General features: G+C 40.4%; 1 long non-coding RNA gene across 1 annotated transcript; it reads left to right on the forward strand.

Moving 5' to 3' along the window:
- Positions 1–703: 703 nt before the first annotated feature.
- LOC119140639 lies at positions 704–7,616 on the forward strand. The gene is made up of 3 exons (XR_005101665.1): positions 704–840; positions 2,966–2,971; positions 7,606–7,616. It is a non-coding gene; the product is annotated as an uncharacterized LOC119140639 (long non-coding RNA).
- Positions 7,617–11,068: the final 3,452 nt, after the last annotated feature.

The raw sequence follows: 11,068 nt of genomic DNA on the forward strand, positions 1-11,068 counted from the left end.
CTACATCATTACATGCTTCATCCAAAGCTATGTTGCATTTAAATGCATTATGCTTATCAGCATGTTCATGTGTTGACTTATGTGGGTGTCATGGTCCCATCATAGCTTTCCACTACATTAGCGTCTACATAAAGACAACCATCAACATTCAAAGTGCAAACAGTATCAACTTCTTTAGGGTTAACATTATACAGAGGTAATCAATTATCCCAAATACAAAGACTTTCAGTAAGATTCTTCATTCCCTGCATAGATTCACCTTTTTGCAACAATGTTTGCAAGTCAGTTTCAAGGAAGGGCACACCAAACAAGGACTGGTTCAGTAAGGAGGCCACACATTAGTTTTTGGGTTGACTGGCAGCAGCAGTGCTCCCACGATCCGGCATGCTAAGCTCAGGCCGCACACAGCGAGCAGGTATCCATCATGGACCTTCATCTGTAGAAACACAAGCATAACCTCTCCCCCAAGTTAACAATTCATGCGGTCCCGACCAATGTCCGGTACGAGGGTCTTTCATGTGTACTAAGAAACCTTCATGCTTTTGCTGCTTGTCACCAATTGACACAAAATGTCACACAATGGGAGGCACCGCATGGTTGGCAGAGATTTTCAGAAAGTTCAAAACATAACATGCTTTCTTTAATCGTGCCTCTGGGGTCATTCCCTTCATTCCTTCCCCCCCCCCCCCCCCAAGTTAGTGCCACTTTATTAATAGACTCACACCAATTTATACCCCCAGCTAAAAATACACACGCTACGCAGGCTTTGTTATTTAAAAGGTGATAGGTTAAAACTACTCGTTCACACGCTTCTGTCTCCCCTATGATTGGTCCCGGTGTGTTTTGCTGTTGATAAATGCACTTATTGCAAAAATTGAGCTCAAGTTATAGTTCAGTGCTTTTGTTAACAATACTTCCCCAGGTAACATCTGACATAGAGGCACAAGTCTTACCAAAGAGGCATCCTGCTTGGGGAGGAGAGGGGTCTAGGCCCATTGACCTGTCCATAGTTGTAGTTCTCATCCTCAGAACAGAGGATTCTAAATGCCAGATTTATACTCATGGTGAGGTGGGACTAAGTCAATTATTGTGTGCTGATTGGCCCTTAGAAAGAATTGTCAATTCTGGAAGGCCAGTGGAGCCTGACAGTTCAGCATGAGGCAGATTTGGTACAGATGTATGGGGGTCTTTCTGGATTTACTGAAGCAACACTGGGCTGTGAGGCCCCTGCCTCACCTCAGGCATCACTCAGTTGATTTGAGTGTTAGACTGCACCCATTGCGTCTATTTTGTGAGATAAGCATGTTGCTCAAGTCAAACCCTGGTACTCCCTGCTGACTCACAGTGACTTCTGCATTTGGCACCAACAAGTCTGGTGTCCTACATAGGGTGATGGAGTACATGGGCCTCTCCACCTCTGAGCCTACCTGGTGCACATCATGCAGAGGGATTGCGTGGCAGCACATCTCGCTGATGGACATGCTGCAAGTGGTGCCCACGTGGGACTTTGCAGCAATGATGCCAACCCTGGGAACGAAAGAGGACATTTGTGGATAACTGGCTAGCTGAAAAGGGTCACATAGACATAGTCCAGCTGGCTGAACAAAAATGCACATCGCTCTCAGCCTATCTGAAGTAAAGCAAAATACACTGTCCTTGGCTGTTCTTGTTACACAATAACAGGAAGATTTCGGTGGGAAAAGAATGTTGCAGGTGGGAATAGATAACTACAGAAGAGAAACTAGGGGTGGGCTTGGTATTTAGGCAACTAACCAATAATGAGCTTAACTTTTGTAATATGTATGAGCTAATTGTAACAAGGCATAAAAGGTGACTGTAAGAGACAATAAAGGAAGTCTGCTGATCACTCAATATGAGTGACTGTGTCTTCCCTCCGTTGCAACAAATGGCGCCCGAACAGGGACCCTAGAGAGGGCTGAACCTGCGAGCCACGGTTCGACGGAGATTCGGGTACCGGTCCTGAAAGCAGCGCAGGAGGCGGAAGGGCACAGTCCCCGCGCCCGGGAGCACCTACAGAGGGTCCCGCCGGCCACGCGTCGCCGAAGTCTCGCAAAGGCTGCAACAGCGCTGACGACGGTACGGAGAGACAAGCGACGTACGATTCGCTCATATGCTTTTTAGAAAAGCGGAGCGTTCGGGACATAGACTGTAAAAAGGCATTACCCGGGTTATTAGCGTATGGGATAGCATCCGGGTCCCCCGCGGCAGCGGCGAGCGGCGGCGCGCGGCCCGGCAGGCCCCTTCCCGGCCGCGGTTTCTCTCCGAGGCGGCACCCCCCCCCCCCGATCGGCGCCATGGCGATGCAAGCGGCCAAGCGAGCTGACATCCGGCTGCCCCCAGAGGTCAATCGGGTCCTTTATATTCGGAACCTGCCGTATAAAATCACAGCGGAGGAAATGTATGATATGTTTGGGAAATACGGACCTATTCGACAAATCAGAGTTGGAAACACTCCTGAAACAAGAGGAACAGCTTAAGCTTCTCAAGGAAAAATACGGAATTGATTACAAACCCACCAAAAAAAAAGTGCTTCAGATGTCCCCTACAAGAAATGGGTTTCTGCCTTGAACTAGCAAACATCTCTGTGCTTAAAGAGAAGCCTTTTTGCTTTGATGGAAATAATTTATTCTGTATTCTGTATTTATGCTGTATTCTGAATGTGGAAATTGGTTGGGACTAGGAGGCTGGCTTAAAGGCATTTTGCAAACGGGATTATTATTTTTGATCATTATTGTAATAATAGTTTTTTGATCAAAACCAGCCAAAGTTATTTGTAAGCATTAGGCATATCTGAAGAGAATGCCTTTATTTGAATCAGCGGTTAAGGTGTAGTTTAGTCTGAGGCTGTGGTTTTATCTGCTTCTGGTGAATTTTTGAAGTGATGAAATCAGAGATACAAGGTATACTAAGAGTTATGAGGTAATAAGGTAATAATCTAAGTAAGGGTGCTGTCTTTTATATCTACAAGTGCAATATGCTTTTACGTAGCAGAGAGAAACTTTAACAATAATGTTGCTTGAGCGAGATGTGCATGTGACAACTTGGGAAAAGGGATATCACAACTGGAGTGCAACAGTGTTTCTACGTCTGGCAGAGTGAAATCTTTCAAGACCTGAGTTTAGACAGTCTAAAATAAATTGTTAGTATTCAGAAAACCCATCTTAAGCCTCTTTTGCTTACATAGTGTTATGGAAGTCAACTGCTATTGTAGAGAATTAATGATTTTTTAATACATATTAACAAATACTACTATTTTAACTTGAGGCAGTTGAGTGAGAAATACTCACGTGTAGCATTTGAGGGAATGTCAGCATAAATCACAGTAAGACTGCATTTTTAATTACTGTACTCGTTAAGATTCGATGATGCCATAAGGCTAAGGCCTTTTACCACAGATTGGTTCTGAACTAAAAGGTGTGTGCACATGTAGATATGCACATTTGTGTTATTTTCCTTAATTGGCTACAAAATAATATAATTAGGTTGGGGACTAGATCTTGGGAATTTGTCTATTATACATCTGTTTGTTAAGGAACGTGCATAACACACAGCACCCATGTAGGCTTGGCTTGTGGCACAGTTGTCAAATTTAGCATAGACATTCAGACAGATAAGCAACGTACTCTTCTTGTGTGTATCACCTACAAGCCATTATGGCTTAGTGTGTAAATCTGTACGCAACTATTGAAAAATCCACTTATGAATGTATATAGCTTAGAACTAATTTTTTCCCTTTGTTAATTCTTTGATATCAATGAGGTATTCTTCAGAAAATGTATGGACTTGGTTGGTTGCATAAGGGCAGTTGTTATTTGGACAGAAAATTGTTAATGGTCAGGGATTTTCCAATAAAATATTAGCAAATATTCCTAGTCAAGCATCAGTTTGGTTTCTTTTTGGGTTTTGAGCTTGCATTAGTCCATGTTCAGAACTTTAAAATTACCTTTTGAATTTTTTATACTTTTTATATTACTGGAACAGAAAGAGCATCTAAATTAAAGCTTCAAGCTAACTTTATTTTTCAAGTATTTCAGGAATTATACTTCTGAACTGAGATTTTATAAGTTGGCTGTGTATTTTCCTGTGTTAAAACGCTGTTATTGAAAATGGTCAACCAAGCCTATGTCGCCCAAAATAAAAACGGGGGAATTGTGGATAACTGGCTAGCTGAAAAGGGTCACATAGACAGTTGCAAACAGTAACCATTTTAATACAGAGACCACTTTAAAAAGGGTGTGAAACCAGGTGAAAGCAAATTCACGCTGCTCTACAATCAGGAGATTAGAAGATAACTAGCCAAGAAAATGTAGGAATATTTCACATTTGGCTTCTGGGCTGAGAATTTGCCAGATTTCAAACAATTTTACTGTAGCTACTAAAACAATATACCACTAAGCCACCAAAATAACATTTTTGGAGTGAAATGAACTTTCAGTAAAATTTGATACTTCCAAAGTACTGTCTGCAATCACTTGAGAGAGGTTTGGGGTATTTTTTGCCTTTTTTAAAAATCTTCTTGTGAAGTGAGAGGAATGTGTAAACCAGTATGGGCTAGTAAAGCATATGACACAAAGTTTGGCTCTATTGAAGTCATAACTGGATGAGACTATGATCCACCCAGAGAAATAACACAAATACTTTAACAAGAGACAAGAATAGTTAAAGCCAACATAGCAACAAACTTCCCCTGAAAACACACCTTATCTCAGGAAATGAAAACTATTCACTCCCTAAGTTTCAATTAACTTTGACACACTTTTCAGAACCACAGCAATTGCAAGCTTGATTCATTTTATGATGACAGATAATTGCTTTTACAGGTCTGGCTTGGTGGAACTGTGGAAAAAGGCTTGCCAGACTGGATTACATGAGTGAAAAACATTAAATAGACAGGTAACATCTTATCTCTTCCTCTACCTCTTCTCTTTTTTTCTGTCTTTTGTAACCTCCCATATAGGTTTATGTTTTTGCATCTGTGTGTGTGTTTCTGTCAGTAAAAGCTCAAACATTAGATCACAAATTCTTGTTTATATAAGCTTCAATTTATCCTTCAGGCAGAAACTTAGAGATTTCCAAGCACACAGATGCTTGCCACTATCCAAATAAAATTTTAAATGCTCTGCACACCTCCTTTAACTTAACTAACCTTGTATTGTTCAAATACTTCATAACATGTTTTGATTGCCAATCATTACTAATTTTGCTATTGTTAACAAAGGTAATTGAAACACAAATAAATGGGATGTTACTGAAATCTCTGAATGAAGAACTTATTGACACCAATGTGATGTAGATAAGCAGACACTTCTTTATTGACGGCCAGGTGCATGAGTGAGTCCTCTCACGATCAACGCACACCAAGTCTCAAAATCAGACACCATATATAGAACTTATTCATACATATTCATTAAATATTCATGCATAATCATAATATTTCCCATAAATCATTAACATATTCTCCTCCTATATCCGATTCTGCGCAGTAAAGCTTAGAAAGGTCTAGAAATGGGTCTGGGGTACGATTTGGGTAGGTGGTATATGAGTCGGTGGTCGCGATCTCCCCCTGCCGGAATTACCTTTTACTAAAGTTCATGGTTTCTTGGCAGGTAACCACCAGCTGTTCCAGTCAACTCTCCCTGGTTTCCATTCATCTCATATTCTGACATTTCAATACACCTTCTACATACAGAAGACTGGTCAAATACAAAGAAACCTTTCAAACCCTAAAGTTATTACCTAAGTTTTAACAATGGTTCTAGCCCCTTCTTCTAGCCGTGGTACGGGATATACAGAGGATCTCATAGCAGCTTTTACTGTGCAACTATAAGTTTCATTAAAATATATTTCTTATCCTTCTATATTTCTATTCTATAAAATAATTTTATAAAATCAAATAATCAATCAAATAAAGTCAATCAATCTTAACTAATTAGCAAATCTATAACAGGATTCCATACAATGTCAAATCTTCAAAAAAAAGGTATTAGTTTTATTAAACACATAAATCTGATTTTAGAAATGCTTATTATGCAAAGTTATCATAGCAAAGCCATCACAAAACAAAAAGGAAATGTTGCTACCTGGTATGATCTAGACCCTGAAAGAGACCTGTGAGTGACAAAGCACTGGAACAGGCTGCCCAGAGAGGTTGTGGAGTCTCCTTCTCTGGAGACATTCAAAACCCGCCTGGATGCAACTCTGTGCAACCTGCTCTAGGTGAACCTGCTTTAGCAGGGGGTTGGACTAGATGATCTTCAGAGATCCCTTCCCACCCTGATCATTCTGTGATTCTGTGACCCTACAGGAATCAGTACAAATGGGCCATCATCTGCCAAGAGTCTCAGGACTATAATGTATTCACACAGAGCAAAACCTAAAGAAGAGGCAGAAAACCCCAGCCACAGCTGCACCTTATCTACATCAGCCAACCCACCACCCCTGAAGCCAGCCCACAGCTGTATGTTATCAATATTAATTAACCCACCTTCATTCCTCTACACATATGATTTCCTTATGCAAAATCATATGCAACATGTATGCTTTCTATTGTCTTAACTGCCAAAATCATTGTCATATGTAATGCTTTAGTTGCCTGGAATAAGCATTAACTGCTGCTGGGCATATTGGTAATTTCCCCCCTGAAAAATCAGTATAAGAACTTTGCAAAGACATAGTATCCCACAAAGTTGGCTTTGACATATTTTCACCATTTCCAGGAAGTTGTGATTGCCTCATTAGAATATTCTGGCCACCAGAAGAACATTTTGTCAAGTTTCTTTATACCTCCCTGTCATGTGTGTAGGTAGGTTGGTATGTCACCTAATCTTACATCACAACCTACACACAGTTGGTGCAGTGCTCACAAGCAATGGAAACAGATTGCTCTAATCCTTTTGTGTTGTGAGATTACTGTCATCTATTTTCCAATGTTACTTGTTAATTGCTTTGCAAAAGTGGCTAGAGCTCCCATCTGTGATCAAGGCCCATTAGGTTAGGCTGTGCTTGAAATCTATTCTTCTGACACCCTGCTCAAGGCCAAAAGATCAGTATTTTTCTTTCTTTTCTGTCATCTGGGTTTCCTTCCTTCCTTCCCCTGGCATGTGTACTGAGATACTCTACTTGCCAGACATTTCTTATACACATAGCTAAATACACTAGTCTTTCAAGAATTTACAGTGAAATATATATGTCTATATAGGGAAGTTTAGCTATAAGGTTTTAAAGCATGTCACTTAAGTTTCTCAGCTCATTTTGGAAAGAAAAATTAGGAATATGGATTTCACTTATCGTTCTTTAAGTCATTGCCATAAAAATATTAAACATACCATAAAAGCCTTCCCACATGATTTTTGGAAGACCTCTTTTTTTCCAAATTGAAAGGATCCATTTTCCTTTTTGGTGATATTAAAAAAAACAAACAAACAAACCAAAAAAGCAACTCAAACAAAAAGCCCACAACTGTTTTTTAGAGCCTTTTGCTTACCTGCTCTCTCCCAGCAACATTTTGCTTCCAAAGAACCTGGCTAAAATAATCTCATCTTTATGGCCAGAGGTTTTATTATGTCTCCCAAAATCTTGATCAAGCATATGCTGTTTAAACTGACTGGGTCCAAAGCTGCAAAGAAGCAATGTGCTAAATGATTCTCAACAAAGGTTTATCATCCAATGCTAACTCTATTGCTTTGTGAGTCTGTATTTTGTTTGGCAAAGAAGCTGTAATGAAGATCAGAATGATAAATAGAGAGTATTATTAAGAATTTCTTAATTTTCCAACTGGGGTCAATGTCTTGGGAAGCACAAATTTGTTCTCGGAAATAACTGTAGGTTATACACTAGATAACTTCATTGATAGTCCAGAACAGATTCCACCTCTAGGCAGACCTCCAGGAACAGATACATCACAAAAAATGTAGGAATTCTTCTGCCTTCAAAGCACGCATTAATGCTGTACTTATCTGTACTTTCTTCCAAGTAAAGATTAAAACTCATCCCACAGTCAGTTCTTCTGCCAAAACACTTTCAACACAATGGACTCAAAAGCTGCACAATGTACAATGTTGGAAATCCTTGTTTACCTTCATTAAGTGTGTCCTCCCAGGAGCACATTGGCAACAAGACAACAGATATATTTATTTTCTTTCTCTTTTCCAAGATTTTTCACTTTTCAAATCTAAGGCCTAATCTGTTTTCATTGTAAAGTTTGTCACATAGTCTTTGATGTAGATTATTTTTAAAAAACCTCATAAACTGTCAAAATAGAAACAGCCTACCTTCTTAGAAAGAAAGCAGAAACTGAGGTACACTCCTGTGTACCAGGATGTTATTTTAAGCGAGGAGGAAAATAAGGATATTAACCTGCAAAACTACCACCTTCCTTGTCCTTCTGATCCCTTTCTGTACTCCATGTGTCCCTGTGTTCTGATGAGAGATTACTGGTAAATAATGATAGATTCAAGAAGATGCCTCCCTGCCCTTTTCTTAATGATACTTAATTTTCCCTTACTCTACCTCATTACATGTATGTCTTGATTATGAGTGCCTTGGGGCCAGGTTTGTGTGTGGTTGTATGTTTAGAAAGGCCCAAGCCCACACCAAGTGATACCAGAATCCAACTGTTACAGTCATTTTTATTGTTTGTGATCAGCTTTGTAGGCTGGGAGTGATCAAGCCATTCTATATTTGGCAGGAAGTTCAGGAGGGAATAGGAATAGGTCCCCCAGCCTGACCTTCTCTGAGTCTAAGCCCTCAACCTGGCATCTGTGGGACCAGAACAGTTCTGCTTTGACTGCTGCACTGTTTGAGATACATAGAAAGCTTCTGCTTTAAGCCAAACTAGAGATGAGGGATGTTCAAAAACTGTCATGATATTTCACCTTGAAGTGTGGTATTTTTTTTTTACCCAGTTTTGCAGAACTGTCTTGAGCATTATTGCTGGTATTTTCATCAGTTTAGCTATGATCTTCATTTGCATCCTCCAGGAAAGTCTGGGAGCAGATGTCCTGACAGCCAAATACTCCCAGAAATTTTGCCTGGATATTCATTATTTGATATTTTTTTTTTTTTGGTGTTTTAACTATTTGGTACTGTATTGCTACTGTACTCTTGAATAATTACTGACTTCTAGTTAAAACACAGATGCATGAAAAGCAATGACAAGTAGAAGAGAAAGCTTTTAGCGTGACCTACATTTCTGTGGGCTCTTGCTTCTTTTTTTTTTTTTTTAGTACTCCACATGGTTTGGTTTAGTTTAGTGAAACTGACTTTTCAGGAAACATGTTTTCTATATCCAAGCACAGAGAGCATTGTGAAATGCCATGTTTACCATGTTCAAGGGTACTGGGACTTTCCAGGCTTCAGAAAATATACATTGTAGTTAAAACCAAGGAAATTTATGAAGGCAGAAAAATAATTTCTGAAAGTGTAAGAAAGAAAGACAAGAGGCTGGGGCAGAGAGGACAGGATGAGTGAGGATGAAATGTGTTGTGTGTATGTACAATTCCAAAACCTTCTAAACTAACCATGTCTTGCTGTTTTCAATAACTTTTTGCTTTTTAACACTGCACTCTTTGCAGGTTTGCAATGTTGAAGAGGAAAAGGCAGAAGAAAAATAGTGCATCTACACAAGTTTTGAGAAACTTGCATCAGGCTTCAGTGATTATTTCATGTAATGTACTGGAGCCTTTAATTCTGAATTTATTTTACATCTTCACAGTGATCTTGGGCTCTGGTAAACTTGCTTGAAGTTGGACTATTGTCGTGGTTTAACCCCAGCTGGCAACCAAGCACCACGCAGCTGCTTTCTCACTCCCCCTCACCCAGAGGGATGGGAAGGAGAATCGGAAAGGAATGTAAAACTCAAGGGTTGAGATAAGAACAATTTAATAGGTAAAGTAATTGCCATGCACCCAAGCAAAGCAAAGCAAGGAATTCATTCACTGCTTCCCATGGGCAGGCAGGTGTTCAGCCATCCCCAGGAAAGCAGGGCTCCGTAACGCATAATGGTTACTCAGGAAGACAAACACCATAATGCCAGATGTCCCCCCCTTAGTTCTTCTTCCCCCAGTTTATATACTCAGCATGACGTCATATGGTATGGAATACCTCTTTGGCTAGTTTGGGTCACCTGTCCTGGCTGTGTCCCCTCCCAATTTCCAGTGCCCCTCCAGCCCTCTGGCTGGCAAGGCCCAAGGAACTGAAAAGTCCTTGACTTAGTATAAACATCACCCAGCAACAACTAAAACCATCAGTGTGTTATCATCATTGTTCTCACACCAAATCCCAAACACAGCACTGCACCAGCTACTAAGGAGAAAATTAACTCTATCCCAGCTGAAACCAGGATCATATGCACCCCTTATTCCATACCATTTACGTCATGCTACACTTTCCAATACAACCTCATTAACCACCATCACCCTTCCCATCCTTTGATATAATACACAGATATAATTCCCCTTGTCTATGTACCACCCCTGTAAAAATGTCCATAAAATGTCCACACAATGTCCATTGAGTTCATTTAGTCCATGAACACGATCTCTTATGGTGGTCACTCAGGAGAAGAGAGGTTGTGTGTTATATGGGGTTACTGGGCATCAAAGCCAGCTCAGGTCGGGTCACTGCTGCACTTGCACTGCTTCTTGTAAGGCTTGTCCTCTAGTGGTTCAGGTGGTTGCTGCTGTAGTCATTCCTATAACATGAAACTCAAATCATGGGTTACAACAATTTAAAGGTATATCCATTACAATCTCCACCCCTGGTCCCTTTGAATCAGCCCGTAGGGTTTAACGTTGCAGTGAACTCCTCCCCTTGCCATTGCTCCGGCTTGGACTTACCCACAGACTGCAGTCCCTTAGGGTTCTACCTGCTCCAAGTGGAGCCTCAGCTACGAGCCACAGTCTCTCCAGGGGTATCCCTGCTTATCAGAATAATTTAGGTTTGGTTCCATAATAATGTTTACAGTCTCCACATCCTGACTGTGATATAGACCTACCCATAAGTCAAGAAAGATTTATTTTTGACTGCTTGCCTTCTCTCATAACTGAGG

This window comes from Falco rusticolus, chromosome W (assembly GCF_015220075.1).
Source record: "Falco rusticolus isolate bFalRus1 chromosome W, bFalRus1.pri, whole genome shotgun sequence".
Classification (NCBI taxonomy): Eukaryota; Metazoa; Chordata; class Aves; order Falconiformes; family Falconidae; genus Falco; species Falco rusticolus.